Genomic DNA, 23,430 nt, shown 5'->3' with positions numbered 1-23,430 from the left:
AGACTCAAGGAACATTAAAAAAAAAACAAGCAACAAACCACCCAAAGTTCCATATCTCAAAATAAGAAGTGTGATATTTGGTTAACATACTTCTAGGTGTCCCTTTATGCATACAAATGAAAAAAATGGATAGATAAAAATAAATAAAAATCATACTCTAGAGTTTATACATAATCCTATTTATAACAATAATGTTATATTTATAACAATATGTTATATTTATAACAATAATATGTTATATTTATAACAATAATATGTTATATTTATAACAATATGTTATATTTATAACAATAATATGTTATATTTATAACAATATGTTATATTTATAACAATAATATGTTATATTTATAACAATATGTTATATTTATAACAATAATATGTTATATTTATAACAATATGTTATATTTATAACAATATGTTATAAATAATATGTTATAAATGTAATATAAGTAATATGTAATAAATAATAAGTGCTATTATTTATAATCTGGAAGATGAAATGCTCCAGAATCTGAAACTTTTTGACAGCCAAAATAATGCTTAAAAGAAATGCTCACTGGGACATTTAGGATGTCAGGTATTCAGATGAGGGATGCTCAATCAGTATAATGTAAATATTATAAAACGGGGGAAAATCTGAAAGCTGAAACACTTCTGGTCCCAAGTATTTTGGGTAAGGGATACTCAGCCTATATTTAAATTTCACAAAAGAAATAGAAACTGAAGGTACTGATGAACTTTAAATAATATTTTTTGATAAAGGATATTTTCTAGAATAAGGTTAAGAAAAGAAATGAAAATTATTAAGAGTTGGTAACTTTTAAAACAAAATATGCTTAACTTTAGACAGTACAAATTGACTCCCTGTTGGAAATAAGGAAGTCATATGAACTCTTACATTTTTCTTCCCCGCTCTTGTACTCAGCTTCTGATTTTCAGTGCTCGTGTATTTTAACTTTGTCAGGAAGTATAACATTTGCATCCTGGGTTACAATTATAATTCTCTTAGTTGTTTAGCCTTAATTCAATATTTAAAAGACTTCAGAGATAACCATTAGCCCTTTTACCATGACTTTTCCATTCCTGAGTTTATTTTGGTTCAACTTTGGTTGGCTGGATTACATAGTTGGATAGTTTTTCCAAGAAGGGTTTTCGTCGGTACCGTAAGACCTGAGTTCTCTAAAATGTCAAGGCCTAGTGTCTGCCTGTTGCCTTTAAATAACAATTTTGCAGTCTGTAGTATTTCTGGGATACACTTTTGTTTTGTTTTTTTTTCAGAACATTGTAAGTAGTGCTCTCTTATGTTGTAACATTAAATGTTGCTAAGGAGTTTTTAAAGTCTAACTTGATTATTCCTCCTTGTAAGTGTCTTGCTTTTTTTGTCTGTGTGACTGAAATAGTCTTTAGTTACACTGGAAGCTTAATAACTTAATTAAAATATGAGTGAAATCTTTGTTTTTATGTCAAATTTTCATTTAACAAATGCACCATGAGTACTTTTAATCAGTTCCTTCATCATTTCAGGGAAAATTTCTTTTATTATATTTCTCAGTATTTATTTATATTCCATCAGCTTTTCCAAGAGTACCAATCATTTTCATGTAGGACTGTCTTCTTTTTTCTAGTATCTTTCCTAACTGTCTGAACTTCTTTATTTTCTCCCTCTGCATTAACTCTCATTATCGCCTGCATTTTCCTTCATTCCAGGAATTCAAATTGTCATTGTTTTACCTTCACTGGGACTAGATTGTCTATCCCCATTCTATTCCTTTTAAGAGCAAAGCACTGTTATCAATCCACTTTTCTGCAAACCAACAGTACAGATATGAGTGTAGGGGAGGAGAGCTAGGCTGGGCTGAGTGAAGTCTTTATTTAGTTTCTGCTGTGTCTGCCGAGTTTTGCTGAACCTCAGAAGAGTAAGATCAAGGAGCTCATGCCTGGCAGCCAATGGTTGGTATATCCCATTTCCAAGAGCTCTTAACTCATTCCTTCAACTCAGCACAATGCCCTGGAAACCAAGGGAAGCCACGGGAAACCCTTCTGGTCTCTGCAAATCCTGACTTCAACTTTTCTCAGGCTGCTTACTCATCTCTCCCTTCATTTACAAATTAATGAGAATCATTTTCAACTTTCTTTTCTTCAGTGTCATGCTTCTGGTTGTTCCTTGTTAGCAACCAAGTTTTGTAGTTTATGGCATAAGATTGATCTTCTTTCTTATGTTCGGTTACATATTTGGTAAATTTTTACATTTTATTCTTTTTTGTTGTTTGTTTGTTTGTTTCAATAATATTAAGAGTGGAGATTCTGCAATTCTGCTTTGCTCTTTACCGGGAAGTACATTTGCACCACCACTAAATATCTGAGGTCAGTTTTCTCATCTATAAAAATAGGAGTGAAGCCTCTCATGAAGTGGTAAAAGATTAAATGAGACTTTCTGAAGAAATCTCGCTAAAATTATTTTTGGCTTAGGAATCTAAGAGTGACTTCCGCTAGGGAATTCTGTCATTTACATATCTGATTTCAAGCGTTCGGAGATCTGTTGCTAATTAGCAGTATATTCCAGATGTTGACAAATGTTTTCTGTAATGGGTCACATAGTAAATGGTTTGAACTTTGCCAGTCATACAATTTCTGTTGCAACTACTTTATTTACTCTGCTGTTGTAGTAGGAAAGCATTTATAGACAACATATAAATGAATGGGTGTGGCTGTGTTCCAGTACAATTTTATTTATAGACATTGAAGTTTGAATTTCATATAATTTTCACATGTCACAAAATAGTCTTCTTTTGATTTTTTTTTCAGCCACTTAAATATAAAAGAAGCCGGGTATGGTGGTGTGTGCCTGCAATTCCAGCTACTTAGGAGGCTGAGATGGGAGAATTGCTTGGGGCCTGGAGTTCAAGGACAGCCTGGACAACATTTAAAAAAAAGCGAAAGAAAATATTCTTACCTCATGGGCCACACAAAAACAGGTGCTGGGCAAGATTTGGCCTACAGGATATAGTCTACTGACCACTGGTATATACTGTTAGCACTCCAGACCCTTGCTGGCATGAATAATCAGAACCTTTATAGCTTCTATTAAAAACCCCTTCAAGAGAAGTGAATTTAGGAAATATAATTGAAAGGACATACTATTTATATGCCCCTCTGTTAATTTTATACTCTATCTTTGTATCAAGTTAAACCACTGGATGACTATGAACTTGGACCAACTCAACTCAACTCTGAAGAGTCTCCCTCACTGAATTAAATTAAATTTTTATTTATTTATTTATTTATTTTTGGAGATAAGAGTCTTGCTCTGTCACCCAAGCTAGAGTGCAGTGCTGTGATCATACCTCACTGCAACCTCGAATTCCTGGGCTCAACCAATCTTCCCACTTCAGCCTCCCAAGCAGCTAGGACTACAAGCATGTACCACTGTGCCCGGCTATTTTGTTGTTGTTGTTGTTTTTGGAGATGGAATCTTGCTGTGTTGTGCAGGCTGGTCTCAAACTCCTGGCCTCAAGCAACCCTTCTATCTTGGCTTTCCAAACACTGGGATTACAGGCATGAGCCATTGTGCCTGGCCTAACTTTTAATATTATGTTTTGTAGTTTTATCAATGGTCTATCTCAAGATAAAACAATTTAATTCAAGTTTTTTACTTGCAAAAATAACTTTTGTTGTTTTCATGTTCCAATAAATCACTTACTTTGCCTGGATGGGGTGACCTACAAGGACTTTCTCTCAGAATTCAGTATAGTAATACTTCAGTATACACTGGGAAGCCCTGTGAGGATACCAAAATCCAAGGATGCTCAAGTCCCTTAGCTGGCCCTCCATATCTGCGTATCTTCTGTCTAAGAAAACCTCTGCCTCCTTTCAGACACTTTCATAGTTCTTTCTTGCAGTTAACTACACACGATTGTCTGTGTGCTGTGGCTCATGCCTGTAATCCCAGCACTTTGGGAGGCCAAGGCGGGCGGATCTCTGGAGGTCAGGAGTTCAAGACCAGCTTGGCCAAAATGACGAAACTCCGTCACTACTAAAAATACAAAAAACTAGCCAGGCATGGTGATATGTGTCTGTAATCCCAGTTACTTGGGAGGCTGAGGCAGGAGAATCTGTCTCAAACAAAGCAAAACAAACAAACAAAAAAAACTACACACAATTATAATCAAACTTCCCTGTTTACATTGGCTTCTGCAAAGAAGAATAGATTTTATTCTCAATCACAGCAACAGTATTCATCCAGGGCTACTGCATAGTACAACCATAGGGGACATCAAGTCAGGCCACTATCGCAGACAGTTAGATGAGAAAGATTAATCTCTGGAAAAATGAAGTTCTTATTTCTAAGTCTGAGTCCAGACTTACTTTGAAGATTCCGCCCCCCATCACTCCATCCCTCAACCCAGGTATCTTGAAGAGCCACTGTTCCTTGGAAGAGGGGTATATTTTATACCTCTTGAAATGGATGATAATTGTCTCCTAGGGGAAGAAGAAAAAGGGCACTTGCCATTTGAAAAGTGATTATCTGAAGAGTCTCTCTGGAAGTTCAGCTTGAAAGGACTCACTTTCTCTGTTTGTTTAACTGTATGTTCACTAGGTATTAAGGGAAGTGCTAGGAAAAACTTGAAGAGGAAACACTTGCCAGAACCCAACAGGCCATTACTCCACTTCCCTTATGCCAAATCTAAGTCAGAGTGCACCTGTGACTTGCCCTGGACACTGAGAGGTCACATCCACACAGGACTAGTCCTTACTATTCCACAGATACATGACGAAGCCTGTGCAAGATCTGATAGTCTACACAGAGATGCTCTATAAATTTCCCAGGAAAGGGTAACTCATTGAGTCATCAAATATTTGCACAATCTGAATCTTCCGGAGGTCAAGGAATAATTGTAAATGGTATTTGGACTGATGGCTCTGTAGTTCAGAAGGTGCTTGATTGTGCATGTGTGTGTGTATAGATTTGAGAGGAGCATAGCTCTCTATCCTCATCTACTTTCAATTTATGCTTGTACTTCTCAACTTTATTACTGTTTCATATTGGGGGAAAGAATGGTTTTGACATCAGTGGCAAAGTTGTCAAGATCTTGGATGATTTATTCCTGAATTATCTGGCACAAAGTCTCACTGAAAGGTTCATAGTTATATTTTATGTACTGAAATCAAGATATGGAAATAACTTTAGCTTACAAAATGGATATTTCTGGATCTATACTTGGACCTATAGAACTATGTGAAATCAGACAAAAGCAGAAGTGATGGTAAGATTATATTCAGTAATTCAACTAGCCGATGATAATATCTGGGACTTTGGGACTTTGGGAGAAGGCCGTGATGAATGTTTTATGAAGCTGAAGAAATGTGGGTAATAAAAATGTAGTTGGCTATGAAGCCCTTCCTAATAAAAAAAGGTTGTTAAGTCTTAGAATCACTTCTTAAGTGCTGACGGAATTTTCTGTTTTAAGAGAATAGATAGCTGGCCAGTGGCTTAGGGCTTTACTACTCAAGGTGTAGTCCAAAGATCAGCAACATTAGTGTCACCTGGGAGCTTGTTAGAACTGCCTGGACACCACCACAGAGCTACCAATCAGAATCTGCGTTTTAACAAGATGCCCAAGTTATTTGTATGCATGCTAAAGTTTGAGAAGCAAACAGGCTTGGAGTACTGTTCTCAAACTTGACTGCGTATTAGATGAACTGGGGAACATTAAAATATTGATGCCTGGCCGGGTGTGGTGCTTCACACCTGTAATCCCAGCACTTTGGGAGTCCGAGGCGGGTGGATCACGAAGTCGGAAGTTCAAGACCAGCCTGACCAACATGGTGAAACCCTGTCTCTACTAAAAATAACAAAAATTAGCCAGGTGTGGTGGCATGTTCCTGTAGTCCCAGCTACTTGGGAGGCTGAGGCAGGAGAATTGCTTGAATCTGGGAGGCGGAGGTTGCAGTGAGCCAAGACCATGCCATTGCACTCCAGCCTAGGTGATAGAGTGAGACTCCGTCTCAAAAAAAAAAAAAAAAAAAAATTGATGCCCACCTCCAGAGATTCTGATTGAGTTGGTTCAAGATGTGGTCCTCATGTTGGGATTTTTTGAAGCTCTTCAGATAATTCTAATGTGCAGCACTTTCCATTGCCTTAGAACTGGCTGGAGGGTTTGGCTTACAGAAGCCCTGAGCTCAGACATCCTGATAGTCGTGTTTTATTATTATTATTATTATTTTCAATAGTGGTAAAATACACATACAAAATTATATCTCTCTCTTTTTTTTTTTTTTTTTTTTTGAGACAGAGTCTTGCTCTGTTGCCCAGGCTGGAGTACAGTGGCGCGATCTTGGCTCACTGCAAGCTCTGCCTCCCAGGTTCATGCCATTCTCCTGCCTCAGCCTCCCGAGTAGCTGGGACTACAGGTGCACACCACCATTCCCCCGGCTAGTTTTTTGTATTTTTAGTAGAGACAGGGTTTCACCATGTTAGCCAGGATGGTCTCAATCTCCTGACCTCGTGATCCACCTGCTTCGGCCTCCCAAAGTACTGGGATTACAGGCGTGAGCCACCACGCCCAGCCACATAATTATATCTTAATTGTGGTGAAACAAATATAACATAAAAGTTACCATTATAACCATTTTTAAATGTACCATTCAGTGGCATTAGTTACATTCACAATGTTGTGTAAATATCACGACTATTTCCAGAATTCTTTCTATCATTCCGAAAAGAAATTCCACACTCGTTAAGTAGTTGCTACCTATTCCCCCCAATCCCAATCTATGACAACCATTAGTCTGCTTTCTGTCTTTATGTGTTTACCTATTCTGGATGTTCCATATAAATGGAATAATAAAATATGTGAACATTTGTGTCTGGCTTCTTTCACTTAGCATAACGTTGTCAAGGTTAAGCCACATTGTGGCATACCTCAGAATTTCATTCCTTTTTATCACTGAAGAATATTGCATTGTATAGGTATAACACATTTTGTTTATCCTTTCATCTGTCATCTGTCGATGGACATTTGGATTGTTTTTACCTTTTAGCTATTGTGAATAATGCTGCATTGAACATTGATGTACAACTATCTGTTTGCTTCTCTGCTTTCAGTTCCTTTGGGCATGTACCCGGGAGTGGAATTGTGGAATCAGATGGTAATTTTATGTTTAACTTTTTGAGGAACCATCAAATTGTTTTCCATGGTGGCTGCACCATTTTACATTTCCAGCAGCAATGCATGAAGGTTCTCTTTACATGGGCATATATTGCCATACTAATAAAACACTTCCATGGTGACACATTGATGGTAGATTCTCTGAAGAACTAGGTTATGTTGCTGCAGTAGTTTCTGCTCTGGGTAGGGCATAGCACCAGCTGCAGCACTACCATCCATGCAAGGAATTGGGAGAAATGAGAATAGGGGAGAGACAAGAAGAGCAGTGCTGCGTCTCTCTTACTGAAGGGTTCCAATTAGAGATCCCCTAGAAGTTAGAGTCCCAAATGAATGGATTACTCTCTTTTCCCCAGGCCACTTTCCCTCTTTCCTAATACCTAGGTATCCGGAACTTCCACAGGGCTGAGGTTACATGCGAATTTCTTCAAGGTTAGTAACTGCCTCACCTGGTTGGCATCCAGCATCCCATGGTGCAGGTAGAGGATAGTTGTTTGGAGTTTTGTTCGCAAGGAGACTAATTTAAATTACTGCAAGTAAGGAGGAGGGTATTTTAAGGATACAAGGGAGGTTATATCCCTAACCATGTGAGAAAAAGCAAAACAACTGAGCTTTGGGGAGACAGGAGCCAGACAGTGGTTCTGTCTTCTGGGAGGCTCTGGAGACCTCTCTCATGAGTGAATGGAGCTTTTCTTTGGTTTTCCATCATTAATGGATCCTAGGTACTGTTTGCATGTTTGCTTTTTCTGTCTTGCAGATGTATTCTTTCTCTCTTTGATTATTTTCTTTCCTCTGTTTCAACTTCTGCTGCTTCAAATTCAGTTTGCACAAGGCTCATCCAACTCCTACAGCTGCCAAAACTAACTGACTCATTATTTTAGCCAAAATTCCTTAGAGATACCAGAAATCTGGTTGGTCCAGTTCTACTTTCTATACCAGATGACGTGGGTCACTGTCAGTCCTTCTACCTGGTCCAATCAACTATGGTCTGCGTAGTCTCCTTGGCCAGGGGCCATGTGTAGGAGAGTTGTAACTGGAAGGGCTGAAGGGAAGGGCAGACACAACTGATATGTCTTTTTCCTCTTTTTGAGACAGGGTTTCATTTCCATCGCCCAGACTTGAGTGCAGTGGCACGATCTTGACTCACTGCAACGTCTGCCTCCCAGGCTCAAGCCATCCTCCCACGCTCAAGCCATCCTCCCACCTCAGCTTCCCAAGTACCTGGGACTACAGGCGCATACCACAGTACCCAGATAATTTTAGTACTTTTTGTAGAGATGGGATTTCACAGTGTTGCCCATGATGGTCTGGATCTCTTGGGCTCAAGCGATCTGCCTGCCTTGGCCTCCCAAAGTGCGATTATAGGTGAGAGCAACCACGTCTGACTCTTTTTTTTTTTTTTTAAATAGAGACAGGGTCTGGATCTGTTGCCCAGGCTGGAGTGCCATGACTCCGTCATGGCTCACTATAGCTTTGAATTTTTGGGCTTAAGCAATCCTCCTGCTTCAGCCTTCCTAGTAGCTAGAACTACAGGCATGTGGCACCACACCCAACTAATTAAAAAAATTTTTTTTTAGACATGGAGTCTTGCTATGTTGCCCAGGCTGGTCTTGAATTCCTGGCCTCAAGTACTCCTCTTGCCTTGCCCGTCCAAAGTGCTGGTATTATAGGCATGAGCCACCACTCCCGGCCAATGTGTCTTGAATAGAATGTGACCCAGAGGTTGGCTTCTCCACACTCATCACTTACAGACTCAGGTTGATATGGAACATGTTTTTCCATGGGGAAATACTGGTCAATCATGAAGCCTGACTTTCCCATCCAGTGTAAAGCAAGTGTGTTCTTAAGTATGTATTGAAGAAACCATTAATGAAAGGGTTGAAATCTTCCTATGACAGGTAGGGTTGCCAAATAAATCACAGGACACCTAGTTCAACTTGAACTTCAGATAAACAATGAACACGCTTCAGATAAACAGCACTGATATTGGTGACATGCATTTAAAAGACTATTTATTGCTGGGCGTGGTGGCTCATGCCTGTAATCCCAGCACTTTGGGAGGCCAAGGCGGGCAGATCAAGAGGTCAGGAGATTGATACCATCCTGGCTAACACAGTGAAACCCTGTCTCTACTAAAAATACAAAAAATCAGCCAGGCATGGTGGTGCGTGCCTGTAGTCCCAGCTACTTGGGAGGCTGAGGCAGGAGAATTGCTTGAACACGGGAGGCGGAGGCTGCGGTGAGCCGAGATCATGCCATTGCACTCCAGCCTAAGCAACAAGAGCGAGACCCCATTTCAAAAAAAGAAAAAAGAAACCTATTTATTGTTTATCGGAAATTCAAATTTAACTGGGCTTCCTGTTTGTTTTTGTCATTGTTTTCTAAATGTGGCAACCCTAATAAGAGAAGATTTTTCAAAGAGAGAGCTGTCCCTCAGGGATGTTATAAAAAGGTCTAAGACATGTGGGATGGTCTGTATCTGAGGTATTTCAGCTGCCTTCTGCAGGTGGGGGAATTTATTCCCACTTAATTATGTATTTTGCATGTCTTACAATTCATTTGGTGCTTAATCTCATACTCGAAATAACTGCAACTGCTACTGCTCTGCTAGGGCTGTTACTGGCTACTCTATCAAACAGTGCACTCCAGTTGGGTAATCTGAGCAGAGTTTAACAGAAGGACAATTTACAGTGGTTCAGCGAGCATGTAAGGAACCGCCAGGGAGAGCACAATGACCCACAGCAAGGTACCATTACCTCATCTAGGCTTGAAGGCTTTGTGGGAAGGGACACTTTGCAGGCCTTGCGTCCAACTGTCAAGAAAGCTTGACAGCCCCATGGCAACCCTCCAGGGAGGGAGCTGGAGAATACACGCCTCACTTTCCCCTTCTTTCCTTCCCCCATGCTCCTACTGGGCCTCTCAGGCAAGCAAACCCAGGCAGAAGCCATATAGGCTAGCCTCCCAGGGCAAGGGAGCCTGGAGAAGGACAGAGAGCATGTGGAGAAGCCAATGGATGAATCAAGTCTGAATATGTACTCTGTGCTTCCACCACCATTAAGCATTTTACATAGTCACCTCATTTGAACTTCATGACAGTCCTGTGAGGAATGCACCATTATTGTTCCCTTTTACAGATGTGGTAAAGGATTAGTGATCTTGAATAATTTGTTCAAGGCCACAGAATCCCAATACACTCACCCCCCATCACTGTATAATACTTCCTGCTGACATCTTTAATTATCCTTTTTTTTTTAAAAAAAAAAAAAACAATTCATGGTGTTTTAACAGTTTCATTTTTCTTGTCATGTTGCCAACTATTAAAACTTTGCCCAGACTTAGTTTAGCAGCTAGTAAACAAAATATGCTCGCTCGGTGTTTGTTAATTTTTGTTTTTGTTATCGTTTAATGTTTGTTAGTTTTTGTTTGATTTCTGACTTGGGAGAGCAGCAGCAGCAGGAAGTCCAGATTTAGGAGTTGGGTCAGTCAGTTGTTTCCTTACAGAAAAGTGGCTAGAGGAAGGCACCCAGCTCAGAATATACCTGGCACAAGGAAAGGCTCATTAAGCCAAGGTTCGAAGAAACCCCAAAAAAGCAATTTTACAGAATCTTAGACTCGGAAGGGACTTTAGACATCACCTACAACCTCTACCCTATGTGTGATTCCTCTCCACAATTCAGTCCCTGTTCTTGTCCCTAGGGTTACCTCTTCTAAATAAACATCAAGAGAGTGTCTGGCCAAGAGATTCGTGGAGGGGTCCACAATTCCCTCGCATGATTCTTTTTGTTACCTAAGAATTCCATTTCACTTCTGAACTTTGATATGCCTTGGTTTTCCCACTCATAACATGGAGGTAGGTAATGTAAAATATATCAGTCTCCATTATCTCCTTAAACAGTTATAGTGCTTCCTGAAGAAAGTGCCAAGCTGTGCTGTTAAAAAGAGTAGGAGCAAACTAGGAAGCTGGCACCAATTGTACAGTTAGGTTTCTGACATGTAAAAATCAGGAGAAGGGAAATGTGGGTTGGAAGCTTTAATTGTGAGCAGAGAATGAAAGCTGATTCAGTTAGTGTGTAATGTAATTTGGAAAGTGGAAATAATGAAATGGAAACAGTTTTTATTTCTGGGAAATGAAACAGAAAGAAATACAAGTAACAAGAACAACAGCAACAGCAACAACAAAGCCAAGCCCATTACCCACAAAAGCTACAATTTTTTCTTGTATTTGGGTCTTTGAATTGCTACTCTCCCCAGAAAAAAATAGTTTTTAATTGAGTTTGCAGTTCCCTTTGAATTTCATAAGTGATTTACACTATTAAGTTTACTTTAATTTTAATTAAATATACAATATATATTTAGTTAATATGTAATATATATTTAAACACACACATATCTTTCTTCCAACATTCACATTAGGATTTTTTAATGGTCAAAGAAGATATTTCTGAGTTCAAAACTCAGTTTTAAAGTAGAGTTTGGTAAAGTAGGGACATTTTGCTTTTTGGACATGGCTTTCTCCCTCAGCCTATTTTTGGAGCATGAAGTCTTATGGGCCTAAGTTCTGCATTCACCACATCTCTCCTGAAACCCCTGACTTCCCCTCTGCTACCATCACCCAGGGATCCCCCTTCCCACTCCTATAGCACTTTATGTCTGCTTCTGTACAGTACTTACCACACGTCTCCCTCCCACCTGTATCAGATGGTCCTACGGGTAGAAAAACGTCTTATATCTTAGTAGTCCAATGTACCTGGGATGTAGTAAATGCCAGAGTCCGAGACTGTCTTATTTTCCAGATTTGGGCTTTGTAATAAAGGCCTTTTGAAGATAATGCCTAGGTCTTTGATATGTAATTTTAGATAAAAAGAAAACTGAAGGAATGACTCTAATGGTAGAGGTTTCCGGTTAGAAAAGAAGATAGTGTTATTAGCGTCTGTGGGTAATTTGGGGGACAGAATGGTCTTCCTGGTAGTCCTTGAATCATACAAAGTCAATGATAGTTAGCTTGGTGTACCTGCTTGTTAAGATGGGCCTGGACAATGCTCTGACTTGTTGGGAAATAAGTAGAGTGAACAACAGTGTCTGTTTGTCTGGGACTGTCCCCATGTTAGCATGGAAAGTTCCATATCTTGGGAAACCCCCAGTCCTGGGCAAACCAGAGCACTGTTCACCCCATACAATCCAAATACACAGTGGAGTATGGCCTCTTAACTGTCACATTAACATGCTGATAACTTGGACTCTACTACTTGTAGGGAAAAGATAAATCTTCAAATAAGTAAACAACTAGCCCAGTTTGGGAGGATGTCAGTTCTGCTTTCTCATTAAGATAAGGCAATCTTAAAATCATTAGAGAACTCACAAATGTGGCTATAAAAATAACAACAGTTACATAATTAAATTTCCTTGGCTGAAACCACTAATAAGACATTGCCAAATTTTAGCTTATTGTTGAAGATAAATCTCTCTCACCCATTCTCTCTCTCTCTTACACACACACGTGCACACACACACACACAATTTTTATTTTTCTGGCTTAGCATACTTTTATTTTAATTATAGGTTTTATCATTTTTCACCATGTTAACAGAACAAAGTTGGTTTGTTGTTGAAGGATATCATTTAAATGGACACCTATTGCTGTGGTTTACTGAAAGCACAATACTGCATTATTTTGAAAATATGTTTAATGAAGCATATTTTCATTTAAAGCATACCTGTACTTAATGGAAATTTTTGAGATCCATCATTTATAAAGATGAAGAGAAGAGGCTGTGTAGCCACCAAATGCTTGCTGGCCCTCTAATGCCTAAAGTGCTACATTTATTTATTATAAGAATATAGAGATAATAAGACTGTTTATGAATTACAAATCAATAATAAAATAACTCTTGGGCTAAGGACAAAATGAAATGGAAATTATAAATCACATAAATATGAATGGGCACAGAAGCATTACTCTACAAAATCTGTGGGGTATAGTCAACATGTTATTCAGAGGGAAACCTATAGCTTTCAATGTCCATATCAGAAAAGAAGAGACATGGAGAATAAATTAACCAAACTTTCAAATCAAAATTTAACTTCCTAATTCAACCATCAATCAAACAAACAAACAAAAAAACAAATACATAAAACACAAAGTAAAGAGAGTGGAAAAAAATGTAATGGCAGGAAATAATGTGATAGAAAAGGATAATAGAGGCTGCTGAACTTGAGGAAATCCTCCTTTTACACAACAAGGATGTCAGCTGCCCAGACTCTGACTTGGAGACTCACCTCCAAGCCCGAGGAATATGCGTTATGAGAGTAAGAAATACATGATTACACCTCTGCATGGAGGACTGCAGAGGGGACAATAATAACTAACAATAAGACCCATGTGTCAAGCATTATGCCAGGCAGCTTATATAAATTATATGGTTTAGTTGTATTTCTTCCTCATTTTCTGATAAGAATATTGAAACACAGGATGGCCTAGTAATTTCCTCAATATTGAGGGACAGTAATTAATGTAGCTGGAACTTGAACTTCAGAAGGGTTATTAAGTGGAGTTTAATTTACCACATGTTGTTAAAGATGCCATTGGCTTTAGAAACATCTTGTTTTGAAAATTCGTATCTGTTTGGGAAGATCATGATACTATCAGTCGGTCATGCTTTAGAGTGAAATGGTTCAAACAGATTGCTTTCCTCTCAACAGCTAGCTGAGGTTAGCTGTGTTAAGAGAATGGGAGTTTTGAAGTGGTTAAAGAGAAAGAAGTAACGCAGGAGTGGCACTGCTTAGAGGCTAACACCCCCATCGGAATACTGGGCAGCTGGTAAGCAAAAGTACAGAAAGGGAAGTGAGAAGATGCCAAAGATAAACTCTATTTCAAAATTCTGACTATGGTCAGCCCCACCCTCAAGAAGAGAGGGACAGGTTCTTCCTCTTTTTCTGTCCTGTACAAAGCAATCTCCTATTCCCAGGGCCAGGAAGTTCAGGTCCAAGGGCCACTCTAAGGAAAATAGAGTTGGAAGGGACTTTAGGGGTCCTATCCACTCTACTCACCACAAGGCCTCCCACACCCTCCTGCATGAATCCTCCAAACTCCTCCTGACCATCTTTGCATCTTTGTTGCTCCTTTGTTGTCTATTTGGGGCTTGAGTTAGTTGTTAGAAATTCCTTTCTATCAGCCAACAATCTTATCTCCCTTCAACTTCCCCTCATTTGTCTTATATCTGCCCTCTGGAATTGCCCAGTCTGTGTGGTATTTGTTCCAATGGAATTTGATCTGTCATGTACTGTTGCTTTTGGCTGATTTGCTAAATTGACTAGATCTCTCTCTAAACTCAATGCTTTTGGATCAAGGTAAATGCTGGTAAAATGTGCCAGCAATTTCTTTTTCAGAAAGATTTTGCTATTGCTCTGTTACTTTTGTTTGTTTTTTTTAAAGAATGTTCCCAATAGATTCATTTTGAGGGAATAGATTCACATATGAATCCATGGAGTGACCCACACAAAACACCTACATAAAAAAGAAACAAAAAGTGTATGTTTTCTTATTGACAAACACTACTTGAAAGCTCTTCAAGTCCTTCGTGGTATAATAAAGTAAATAGATATTGAGAAGAAGAGATCATCTAGTTAACAAACATGGAAAAATGTTCCACCTCACTTTTAATTTTAAAAGTGATAAGATACCCCTTCCATTCATTTGGCTACAAAGCATAGCAACATTTATAATAATATTTAATGTTTGTTAGTACTATAGTACATTACCAGTAGAATTAGAAACGTCTTTTAGAAATTGATTTAGCTACATGTATTGAGATCTTTTAGTTTTATTTATTTAGTAATTTTTAGTGGCAGGGTCTTGCTATGTTGCCCAAGCTGTTCTTGAACTCCTGAGCTCAAGGGATCCTTTTGCTTCAGTCTCCCAAGTAAGTAGAATGACAGGTGCAAGCCACTGCACCTGGCTATCAGGAGATTTTAAAATATTCACATCCTTTCACCTAGTAGAATCTCCTGGGTATTTATACTAAGGAAATAATCCAGAGATTTAAAAATATGCCTACGGTTTGCACTTCTCACAGGAAAATTATTCATAATAGTGAAAAATTAGTCACAGCCTAAAATCTAACAACAGGAAATAGTTTAACTAGATTATGGTGCATCCACTCAATGGAAGATTATACAGCCATTTCAAATAATGATTATGAAAAAAAGTTATATGTAATCTATATTGTCCTAGTGGAAATATATTAGGTAAGTCAATGGTAGTGAATCAGAAAAATGTTGAGACTCAGTAGTTTTTAGCCACATGAAAAATTCTTGCAGTATGTAAAAAACAATGTATACAAAGAAATGCACCAAAATTATTATTATGACAGAAAAAGGGTGGGAGAAGTGTTTTTATATTTAATCAAGAGCTGTACTGTATAACTGAATTGTTTGCCAGTGGAGCAGAAGGCAGATGGCTTGGTTAAACTCACACATTCTTGCCCACTCCAGCTATTTTTATAAGGCTCTTACGGTTTTAGGATTTTCTTACATTTTTGTTGATTCTTTTACTCTATTTTCTTCTTCTCCAACTTCATTATGGAAAATTATCTAGTGTTTATTATTTGTCTGAGGTCCCCATTGATATTAGCAAAAAACACTGGTCATTGGGTTGTACTTGATTATTTGAGTCTTCAAAGCTCCTCGTCATTGCATATTGTGGGACTGAGAGTTAATATAAGGATATGATTCTATCAATCAATTTTCACAGATATATATGTCACTGAACATGAAATATGGGATATATTAGTCGGCTATTGTTACAATGCTGAGTAATAAACAGCTCCAAAACTCAGTGGCTCATAAAAATAAGCCTTTATTTTCCTTGTTCATGAGCCTGTGGATGATCTGGGATGCTCTGCTTCTTTTGCAGGACAGCTGGGCTTATATCAAAGCCTCAAGTTGGGATCAGGCCTGCTTCACATGTTCCCAAATCCCATTAGCTATCTGAGGCATATTCTTCTCCTGGTGGATTATGAAAGGCAAGAGGCCAAGTCAGGAGAATTGCTTGAACCCAAGAGGCAGAGACTGCAGTGAGCCGAGATTGTGCCACTGCACTCCAGTCTGGGTGACAGAGTAAGACCCTGTCTAAAAAAAAAAAAAAAAAAAAAGAGGCCAAGTCAAACTACTTAAGGCCTATGCTCATGTGTGCTATCATTTAATTGATCAAACCAAATCACATATGTAATTATGCCCAACATCAATGAGAGAGGGAAATAACTCCCATTAGAAGTTCACCTGACAGAAGGAGGGGGTAAAGAATTGAGAGCAATGATCTAATATACCATAGGGACAATGTACAGACAGATTAATTTAAATAATTGGAAAGAAATACCTACTGACTTGCAGAATAGGTAGCATTATCTCCATGTGTGAAAAATATCCTATTTTTCGATTAGACTAATGAAAACTTAATAAAATAGTTGTTACCATATATTTCTTTTAAAGAATATGCAATATCAATATATTTTAAGGATAGTTAAACATCCTGGGTGTTTAGCCAAGTAGAAACTGGTCCAGCTTTGACTATCCTGGGCGTTTAGCCAAGTAGAAACTGGTCCAGTTGTAAGTGGATTTTTTTGTTGTTGTTTATTCTTGGGGACCGAGTCTCGCTTGGTCACCCAGGCTGGAGTGCAGTGGTGCGATCTTGGCTCACTCCAACTTCTGCCTCTGGGGTTCAAGAAATTCTTGCGCCTCAGCCTCCCTAGTAGCTGGGACTACAGGTGTGTGCCACTACACCTAACTATTTATTTTTATTTTTATTTTTTGTATTTTTAGTAGAGATGGGCTTTCACCATGTTGGCCAGGCTGGTCTTGAACTCTTGACCTCAAGTGATCCACCTGCCTTGGCCTCTCAAAGTGCTGGGATTACAGGCATGAGCCACTGTTCCCGGCCTGTAGGTGGATTTCTGGCTTTGGGTTACACACACACACTTGTTTATAGGAGTTTGTAAGTAGGGAGTAAAATGTACTCTGAAAGGAAATCACTTGATAGGAACCACTATTTGGTAAGAAGAGGTGACTCAAGAAAAGAAGTTCCTTGTGGTTTTAAACTTTATTATGCTGCAGGACCCTACAAAAATATGCTTTCTTTCTCCTTCTTCTTCTTCTTTTTTTTTAATAAGCTGATTTAAGGCAAAAGCTTTTAGCTAAATGTTACTGCTTTAAATTTTTCAAAACGAGAACACTTCTCAGCAAAATTTTTTATTTCTTTGTTTTAGTGTAGAAAGCAAAAGCAAGGGATAACTAAGTCTGAGTTCAAGCTAGATGTATTTGTTTACATTGGAACAACAGCTTTAAACTCTAGGAAAGAAGTGCTGATAGCTCAGAAGAAAAAGCAAGTAATGGGTTCCAGTAAAGTTGGTTAGGGAATTTTGTTTGTTTAATTTTTAAATTAGTAGGGGCCTTTCTCCAAAATGTTTGTTTTTAAGATTCAGGTTAAAATTTGGATAGATACAAGAGATGTGGGAATTAGTCAATATCAGAGAAAGATGCTGAGGTAATTTCCATTTCAGAAAATTTATCGAGCTTTGCCTAAATGGATAAATGGAGACATTTGAAGCATAAGAGTTTGGCATTTCATGTCCCAGCTTAGAGGACTTCCACTTGAAACAGAACAATTGGTTTGAAGCACAGAGTCTAGATCCTTTCTCCAAAGAGAAAGAAAATTGCCCATTCAACCAGCAGTTATCTCTAATTAAGGAATGGAAGCGGAAGTTTTCGGTAGTATCACTACCTGGCAGTCTGCATGCAATCAAGCAAGGCAAGGTTCCTATATCCACAGGATTTTTTTCTTGACTAGGAAAAAAAATTAGGATAATTAAGCAAGTTGTAGCAATCATTTTTTACGATCAAAAAGACTGCAACAGATTTAATTAATTCTTTGGTAGATGCAGAAAGTAGTATTCATGCTTTTCTAAAGGCCAGTATTCACCGTGGACTAACAGCAAAATGTTTCAATACCATCTCAGCAGAGTTTGTATTTGATTTCACAGTATTCTGTAAAGTGTCAGGCATTTTAGAGATATCGCTAACAGAAAGGTTATGCTTTCTAAATACAGTCACACAACTACTTCGTACCTATGATATAATTAGACTGTGACACTCTTGAGGACATCTAAACTTCAACCTGTTTAAAAATATAAATCCCTATGAACGCTCGAAGAAAATGTGCTTCAGGCAATTTATCTGCAGTAAAATGATTTAACTATGGGACAATCATGTTCATTTCTTCATATCTTTAATATAAAGTTTACCATTTAAAATGATTTCATCGCTTAGCTGGAAAGCTATACTCTATGGATTACTATAAGATTTTTAAAAATCTTGTTTGTTTCTTCTTCAGAGAAATGGTAGAGTTTTTAAAATAAAAAGTGCATTTATTTCTTTATAACATTAATATCTGTCACTATAAATAACTTGAAAAATCTTCCAAAGTGTCAACACCTGAAGTCAATTGTGTGTTTCCTTTCAGGTATTTTTTTTTCAAGAGAATTAAATCGTTTATTGATTACGCATGATAATGGATGGTACACAAACTTCATTCCCATCTATAATTTTACTGGGTACCATTATTCAATTTAGATATATTGCATAGGATATGCCAACAATCATTTTAATAACCAATAATTCCATGATTTTGCTTTGCTAATCCCTTTTAATGGTGAACTTCAGGTCACAACAGTAACTATCAGTTCAACCACACCAAGGTTTCTGAAGACAGTGGTTTCTACACCCAAGCAGGTTGTATATAAATTCCAAACAGAACCTGGCATCACCCTGAAGGAACTCTAACTTCACACTGTTGGGGAAATTTACCAAGATGGCTTCAGAGTAGAACAACTTTACACAGCACATTAAAAAAAAAAAAGACATTTATTCAGCATCCCAATCAGGCTATTATAGTTAGCAATCAACAGCATAGGTGAAAAAAAATCTACATTAAAACCCTTTGTTGGCATGGTTTACACTTTCCACAGAACAGAAACTAAAATAACCTGTTACACAATTAGTCACAAATAAGTCCTCGAGTTTTTTGCCCACACACATGAGTATTTGTCTAAAACATGTCTGCTTTGTAGCAGCTGGGCCCTGCCACCACTGTGCTTGGCTGAGTTCACAAATCAGTTGTAACCTGTAGCTTCCCTGTCACTTCTCTGGCTCTCCTCTCCTGCTAAGCTTTGTTTCCTAATTAAAATCTTCTGCCACTGCCATAGCTACTGCTGCTACTGGAACCACCATAGCCACCTTGGTTTTGTGGTTTGGCAAAGTATTGGCCTCCACCACCATAGGGGACAGAGCTTCTGCCTCCAAAGTTTCCTCCCTTCAGGGGTCCAAAATTTGGAGACTGATTGTTGTAATTGTCAAAATCACTGTAGCTTCCACCACCTCCAAAATTGCTTCCATCATTACCAAATCCATTGTAGTCATCCCCACTGCCACCATATTCACCAGCACCACAGCTGCCACCAAAGCCACCACGACCATGGAAGTTTCCTCCATGACCTAAGCTGTCATTCCCGCTGAAACCACCTCCATGACCACCACCAAAGTTTCCAGAACCACTCTTGCTTTGACAGGGTTTTCCTAGCTTCACAGCTGTGGCCATTCAAGTATGCTATTTCTGAATGACAGTCTTATCCATGGAGTCATGGTTGTCAAACGTTACAAAGGCAAAGCCCCTTTTCTTGCCAATGCCTCAGTCAGTCATGATTTCAATCACTTCAATTTTTTCCATACTGTTCAAAATGATCCCTTAGGTGATGTTCTTCAGTGTCTTCTTTAATGCCACCAACAAATATATTTTTCACAGTTAACTGGGCACCTGGTCTTTGAGAATTTTCTCTTGAGACAACTCTCTTTGCTTCTACAACTATTTTTTTTTTTTTTTTTTTTTTTTGAGACGGAGTCTTGCTCTGTCGCCCAGGCTGGAGTGCAGTGGCGCCATCTCGGCTCACTGCAAGCTCTGCCTCTCGGGTTCATGCCATTCTCCTGCCTCAGCCTCCTATGTGGCTGGGACTACAGGCGCCCGCCACCACACCTGGCTAATTTTTTGTATTTTTAGTAGAGATAGGGTTTCACCGTGTTAGCCAGGATGGTCTCGATCTCCTGACCTCGTGATCCGCCTGCCTTAGCCTCCCAAAGTGCTGGGATTATAGGCGTGAGGTTCTACAACTCTTCCATCTACCTTGTGTGGCCTTGCATTCATGGCTGCATCCACCTCCTCCACAGTGGCACACATGACAAACCCACAGGCCCTGGAGCACTTGGTGTTTGGATCTCTCATTACCACACAGTCCGTGAGCGTTCCCCATTGCTCAAAATGGCTCCTCAGGCTCTCATTGGTTGTTTCAAAGCTCAACCCTCCAATGAAGAGCTTCCTCAGCTGTTTGGGCTCTCTAGGAGACTCTGACTTAGGCATGACCAGCAGGGAGAAGAGAGACTTTAACCATGCTTCCTTGGTGGCCTCATGGGCAGGTAGGTTTTTTTTGTTTTGTTTTGTTTTGTTTTGGTAAATAGTTTTCCCACCATTTTATTATAAACATTATCAAATATACTGAATAATTGAAATAATCAGAAACAACAAATTTGCATATATCCACCATCTTTTTTTTTTTTTTTTTTTTTGAGATAGAGTTTCCCTCTGTTGCCCAGGCTGGAGAGCAATGGGGAATGGGGGGATCTCAGCTCACTGCAACCTCTGTCTCTTGGGTTCAACCGATTCTCATGCTTTAGCCTCCCACATAGCTGAGATTATGTGCACTGTGCACCACCACATCCGGCTAATTTTTGTATTTTTAGTACAGATGGGGTTTCACCATGTTGGCCAGGCTGATCTTGAACTCCTGGCCTCATGTGATCTGCCCACCTTGACCTCTCAAAGTGCTGGGATCACAGGCGTGAGCTACCACATTCAGCCACTACCATCTAGATTTTACAATTAGCAATTAATTTGCTTTATTTTACAGTTATTCAACCATCTATTTGTTGATACCTCTGCCCATCCATTAATCCATCTTTTTTTTTTTTGAGGCATTTCAAGGTAAGTTGTAGATATCAACATACTTCATTCAATACTTCAGCATGCATATCATTTAGAGTCATGTATATGAGTTTTTCTTGGTAAGATTTTACATATAGTAGATGCACAATCTGTATTTTATTTATTTATTTATTTCTGGAGACAGATGTCTGTCACCCAGGCTGGAGTGCACTGGTGCTATCATGGCTCACTGAAGCCTCAACTTCCCAGGCTGAAGTAATCTTCCCACCTCAGCCTCCCGAGTAGCTGTGTCTCTAGGTGCATGCCACTAGGCCTAGCTAATTCTTAAAATTTTTTTGTAGAGACAGGGTCTCACAATTTTGCCCAGGCTGATCTCAAACTCCTGGCCTCAAGTTATCCTCCCACCTTAGCCTCCCAAGTAGCTTAAATTACTGGCATAAGCCACCATGCCCAGCTTTGATGCACGATCTTAAGTATACCATTCAGTGAATTTTGACAAATGCATACACTTATATAATCCAAACTCCTATCAAGATACAGAATATTTATATCTTCCCAGAAAGTTCACTCACATTCCTTCCCAGAAAATCCCCACATATCCATCCCTCAAAAGGCAACCACTACTCTCACATTTTTCAACATGGCTTAATATAGTACAGTGTGTAAGAGTTTCAGTGTTCCATCACCTCACTGACATTGGTGTTGCCAATCTTTTCATTTTAGACATTCTGATATATTTATAGTAATATATCTTTGACTAATGATTTTGAGCATTTATTTGTGTATTCATACCATTCTCATATCTTTCTTTGTGAAATATTGGTCTAAATCTTTTGCCCATTTTAAACTGGGTTGTCTTATTTTCTTTTCTCTATTTTTGAGTTGGGATATTATTTTGTCACCCAGGCTGGAGTGCAGTGGCGCCATCATAGCTCCCTGCAGCTCAAACTCCTGGGCTCATGCTATCATCCCACGCTAGCCTCCCAGTTCCTGAGATTACAGGTGTGAGCCACTGCACCCTGATGTCTCTTTATTATTGAACTGTATTTTTATTTTGGATAATAGTCCTTTCTCAAATATATATATTTGCACCTTTTTCTCAGCCTGTGGCTTACCGATTCACTTTCTTAGCACTGTCTTTTGGTGCAGAATATTGGCTCATCCAGTTATGCAAATCTTTCAAGTATTGACACATTTCATTATAAAAAATTAAAATGACATTTAAAAAAAATTTTATTATTATTCTTTAGGTTTTAGGGTACATATGCACAACGTGCAGGTTTGTTACATATGTATACATGTGCCATGTTGGTGTGCTGCACCCATTAACTCGTCATTTAGCATTAGGTATATCTCCTAATGCTATCCCTCCCCACTCCCCCTACCCCACAACAGGCCCCGGTGTGTGATGTTCCCTTTCCTGTGTCCATGTGTTCTCATTGTTCAATTCCCACCTATGAGTGAGAACATGCGGTGTTTGGTTTTTTGTCTTTGTGATAGTTTGCTGAGAATGATGGTTTCCAGCTTCATCCATGTCCCTACAAAGGACATGAACTCATCATTTTTTATGGCTGCATAGTATTCCATGGTGTATATGCGACACGTTTTCTTAATCCAGTCTATCATTGTTGGACATTTGGCTTGGTTCCAAGTCTTTGCTATTGTGAATAGTGCCACAATAAACATACATGTGCATGTGTCTTTATAGCAGCATGATTTATAATCCTTTGGGTATATACCCAGTATTGTGATGGCTGGGTCAAATGGTATTTCTAGTTCTAGATCCCTGAGGAATTGCCACACTGAATTCCACAATGGTTGCACTAGTTTACAGTCCCACCAGCAGTGTAAAAGTGTTCCTATTTCTCCACATCCTCTCCAGTACCTGTTGTTTCCTGACTTTTTAATGATCGCCATTCTAACTGGTGTGAGATGGTATCTCATTGTGGTTTTGATTTGCATTTCTCTGATGGCCAGTGATGATGAGCATAAATGTCTTCTTTTGAGAAGTGTCTGTTCATATCCTTCACCCACTTTTTGATAGGGTTGTTTGTTTTTTTCTTGCAAATTTGTTTGAGTTCATTGTAGATTCTGGATATTAGCCCTTTGTCAGATGAGTAGGTTGCAAAAATGTTCTCCCATTCTGTAGGTTGCCTGTTCACTCTGATGGTAGTTTCTTTTGCTGTGCAGAAGCTCTTTAGTTTAATGAGATCCCATTTGTCA

The 23,430-nt window shown here is 38.8% G+C and overlaps 1 pseudogene; it reads right to left on the bottom strand.

Annotated features, from left to right (window-relative positions):
* Positions 1-18,842: 18,842 nt before the first annotated feature.
* LOC100979405 (heterogeneous nuclear ribonucleoprotein A1-like) lies at positions 18,843-21,702 on the bottom strand (annotated as a pseudogene).
* Between the last annotated feature and the right edge of the window lie 1,728 nt (positions 21,703-23,430).

This window comes from Pan paniscus, chromosome 11 (assembly GCF_029289425.2).
Source record: "Pan paniscus chromosome 11, NHGRI_mPanPan1-v2.0_pri, whole genome shotgun sequence".
NCBI lineage: Eukaryota > Metazoa > Chordata > Mammalia > Primates > Hominidae > Pan > Pan paniscus.
The sequence above is the reverse complement of the archived record's forward strand: the minus strand, read 5'-3'. Positions and strand labels throughout refer to the sequence as shown.